Raw genomic sequence first — 5,163 nt, forward strand, 5'->3', positions numbered from 1 at the left:
TAACATTTTCCTCCCCACTTTTATTTATCACTGTCCTTGAGATCAGTTCTGACATATTGTTCTTCCAGATGAATTTTGTTTTTGTTTTTCTAGCTTTATAATCTTTGGCATTTTGATTAATATAGCACCAAATAAGTAAAATAATTTAGGAAATATTATCAGTTTTATTATATTGGCTTTGTCTATTCAGGAGTAATATTTTTCGGAGGAGAAAGAAATTTGTGACCAAAGATGAACTAGAAACCATTACTGATCACAAAATAGAAAATTTTGATGACATCAAAATTAAAAAGCCTTTGTACAAATAAAACTAATGCAAACAAGATTAGAAGGGAAGCAACAAACTGGGAAAACATCTTCACAGTTAAAGGTTCTGATAAAGGCCTCATTTCCAAAATATATAGAGAACTGACCCAAATTTATAAGAAATCAAGCCATTCTCCAATTGATAAATGGTCAAAGGATATGAACAGACAATTTTCAGAGGATGAAATTGAAACTATTACCACTCATATGAAAGAGTGTTCCAAATCATTATTGATCAGAGAAATGCAAATTAAGACAACTCTGAGATACCACTACACACCTGTCAGATTGGCTAAGATGACAGGAAAAAATAATGATGAATGTTGGAGGGGATGCGGGAAAACTGGGACACTAATGCATTGTTGGTGGAGTTGTGAACGAATCCAACCATTCTGGAGAGCAATCTGGAATTATGCCCAAAAAGTTATCAAATTGTGCATACCCTTTGATCCAGCAGTGTTTCTATTGGGCTTATATCCCAAAGAAATACTAAAGAAGGGAAAGGGACCTGTATGTGCCAAAATGTTTGTGGCAGCCCTGTTTGTAGTGGCTAGAAACTGGAAAATGAATGGATGCCCATCAATTGGAGAATGGCTGGATAAATTGTGGTATATGAATGTTATAGAATATTATTGTTCTGTAAGAAATGACCAGCAGGATGAATACAGAGAGGACTGGCGAGACTTACATGAACTGATGCTAAGTGAAATGAGCAGAACCAGGAGATCATTATACACTTTGACAACGATATTGTATAAGGACATATTTTGATGGAAGTGGATTTCTTTGACAAAGAGACCTAACTGAGTTTCAATTGATAGATGACGGACAGAAGCAGCTACACCCAAAGAAAGAACACTGGGAAATGAATGTGAACTATCTGCATTTTTGTTTTTCTTCCCAGGTTATTTATACCTTCTGAATCCAATTCTCCCTGTGCAACAAGAGAACTGTTCAGTTCTGCAAACATATATTGTATCTAGGATATACTGCAACATATCTAACGTATATAAAACTGCTTGTCATCTAGGGGAGGGGGTGGAAGGAGGGAGGGGAAAAATCGGAACAGAAACGAGTGCAAGGGCTAATGTTGTAAAAAAATTACTCTGGCATGGATTCTGTCAATATAAAGTAATTATTAAATAAAAATTAAAAAATAAAAAATTTTTAAAAAAGGAGTAATGTTTTTCTAGTCATTAAGGCATATTTTTATTTCTGTATTTTATAGTTAGTAGTGTAGATATTTTATACATTCTACAATTATTTCAAATAGAATTTTTCTATCTCTTCCTGCTGCATTTTGTTGATAATATACCAAAATGCTGGAGATTTATGCATATTTATTTTGTATCCTGCTATTTTGCTGAAGTTATCACTTCAATTAATTGACTCTCTAGGATAATTTAAGTAAATCATCATATCAGCAAAAAACCTAATTTTTTTCTCTTAAGCATATTCTTTTACTTTTTCTTTATTGTCATATTACTATAACATATTTCTAACAATTACATCAAATACTGATGATAACTGATATCCTTACTTTATCCCTGATCTTGTTAAAAAAGGCTTTTAGTTTAACCCCATTACATAGAATGTTGATTCTTTTTTTTTTTTTTTTGGTAGATTCTACTTGTCATGAAAAGAAAAGGTCTTTATTTGTATGTTTCTTATATGTGTAAATGCACATCTAAGCATATGTTTTAAAAGAAAATGGAGGTTCATTTTGTCAAAAGTTTTTTCCTAAATCTGTTGGGACAACTGTGATTTTGGTTGTTCCTATGAATATACTCTATTTGTTGATAGTTCAGCTAATATCAAACCAATCATGCTTTCCTGTTATTAAGCTATCCTGGTCAAAGATGGGTGGAGAGCAGACATGACTCTCTATGACCTCCTCTGACTTTTTCTCAAACCAACAGCAGATTAAACCTATAAACTGGTTTGGAACCCATTTAATTTCTTATACTGATCTGTAATATATTGAAACTAAGATGGGGAATGTTGTGAATGGGAAGGGATAACTGTATATATGTATGTACATATATATATATAAAACACATACCTGTGCATATGCCTTATATACATGTGTATATGTATATATGTACACATGTATTTAAAAAAAACAAATCTGTGATATTCTATGTAAAATAAATATAATGTTTTTAAATATCCCCCACAAGATATATGAGCAGCAGTTTTATGTAAAAAAATCACTGAAAAAATATAAATCTATTTAACAGAGAACAAAGAACAACTGACAATGGAATCCAAAAGGCAACATATACCCGTACTTTATTAAATCACTATTTTCATCTTAATACTTAGTCTTTAATTAAATATATTCTGTCAGGGACATGGGATGCAACATTCCACTCTCAAATACTCTCCTTTGTTTGGTTTCACTGAAATTCAATTGGATATGGTTAGTTCTAAAACATAGTTTATATTCACAAACAGTAAAAGTATTTTAAAAAGTATAGGCAACTGATAAAGGTCAAAGGATATGAAAGGCAATTTTCAGTTGAACACATTAAAGCTACCTGTAGTCATATGAAAATATGCTCTAAATCATTATTGATTAAAGCAATACAAATTAAAACAACTCTAAGTAAGGTATCACCTTATACCTGTCTGATTGGCTAATGTGACGGAAAAGGAAAATGACAATGTTGGAGAGGATGTGGGAAAATTGGAACACTAATGCATTGTTGGTAGAATTATGAACTGATTCAACCATTCTGGAGAGCAATTTGAAGTTATGCCCAAAGGGCTATAAAAATGTGTATACCTTTTGATCCAGCTTACTACTAGGTCTCCCAAAGAAATTATTAAAAAAGGGAAAAGGACCCATAGGTACAAAAATGTTTATAGCATCTCTCTTTGTGGTGACAAAGAATTGGAAATTGAGGAGATGCCTATAATGTTCTTGTTTGGTTTTCTGGAGGTCTTGGGAATAGCCTTTGTTTCTGCTGAAGTAATCATCACAAAAATAGCCATGTGTTAAAGTCCAAATCCTTTATTATCTCCTTCACAATCTAGTTTCTTTGCCTGGGACTGGGCAGCTTTCTGGAGAGCCTTTCAGACCGGCCTTGCTCTCAGGGTTTGCTCTCAGTGGGAGGAGCAGGAATACAGGCCAGCTTCATGAGGCTGATGAAGATGGAAATGAATCTCTCTGAGTCCCAGGGCTTGAGCTCCCACCTCCAGTAGGCTTGTCTTCTCTGGCTCTGACACTGGCGGAGGCTCCCAGCTTATGTGCTCTCTTATAATAACATTATCCTAGGTGTGAATCTTGAACTATATTAAGTCCTAAGTACATGTACTGAACTAGAGAACTATTAAGCACCATGCTAAACTAGATAACCATTGTCTTTATCAATTCCACTGACTTAACACCTTGTAAGAATCCTTGCTTTATGTACAGAGTTCTGGCTCATAAGAAATACCCATAGCTTGGAATGACTGTACAAATTGTAGTATATGAATGTAATGAAATACAATTGTACTATAAGAAATGATGAACAGATTTGAGAAAAATCTGAAAAGATTTACATGAACTAATGCTGAGTAAAGTTAATAGAACCAGGAGAACATTGTACAGTAACAGCAAAATTGTGCAGTGATCAACTTTGATAAACATAGCTCTTCTCAGAAATAGAAATGATCTAAGAGAGTTCCAAAAGACTCATAGATAATGCTATTCAGAAAAAGAACTATGGAGTCTGAATACAGATCAAAGCATATTATTTTCATTTTTTTGTAGTCTTTTTTTTTCTCATAGTTTTTTTCTCTTTTGTTCTGATTCTTCTTTCACAACATGACTAATGTGGAAATATAACCTGTATCAGATTGCTTGCTGTCTTGGGAAGGAGAATATGATTTTGGAATTCAAAATATTTTAAGAAGTGAATGTTGGAAACTATCTTTACATGTAATTGGAATAAATAAAATACTATTAAGGTGTGTGTGTGGGGGAAGTGTGCAAAGTTAAGATGCTATGGTACAGGCAAAGTAGTAAATAGGTCATTATTTTTCTTTTTTCATATTCTGAATCATCTTGTTCATTCACTTCTCAAAAGTATACCAGACTTTTTAATGTATATTTACATGTTCAGATACAACTAAGAATGATTCTGTAAAAGTAAATGAATTTTCCCATGTACCTTAAAGTCATGGATACACATTGGTACATTAAATGTATCTTATAATTGAGACATTTTCTTTAAATTAATGTTAGATTTTCTATTGTAATAATATTCTTAAATCTAAACATTAAATTATAAAATTATATGTAATTCTTAAAAATTGCATATTAACCAATATTTCTTTTAATCTGAATACTCAGCTTTAAGAATACATATGATCTATGTAAACACATTAAAACACACAATCTGCCTACTGTTGTGATGTGAATGGGTGTAATTTCAGACATTTAGACAGCATTACAAAAGAGTGCATGAAGTAAGTGAATAAAAGCAAGAGCTTTATTTGTTTCTTTAAAACAATTAATTTTTGACATTTTGTGTCTCAACTTTTAAGTTATATATATGCCTAAAACATTTCAGAAAATACTTTTCCTATAGATCTTTTAAAATTTTAGTATTTAAAAAACTGTGGACTTGTCAAATGTTTTACACATTTCCTTACTATGATAATAGCAAAGAAAATCAGTCAAGCATGGTGCAGAGAGAGCTTGATCTTGAGTAAAGAAGTCCTGGGTTCAAGTTTTATCTTTAACACATACCAGCTATTCTGGGTAATCCTTGAGACTATAAATTAAAAGGCAAGTGCTGGCTGTGAACTGTGTTATTACAAAAATAGTATGTATAATGAATAAATGAAAAAAAGAAGCTTCCTACT

This window comes from Antechinus flavipes, chromosome 3, assembly GCF_016432865.1.
Source record: "Antechinus flavipes isolate AdamAnt ecotype Samford, QLD, Australia chromosome 3, AdamAnt_v2, whole genome shotgun sequence".
Classification (NCBI taxonomy): domain Eukaryota; kingdom Metazoa; phylum Chordata; class Mammalia; order Dasyuromorphia; family Dasyuridae; genus Antechinus; species Antechinus flavipes.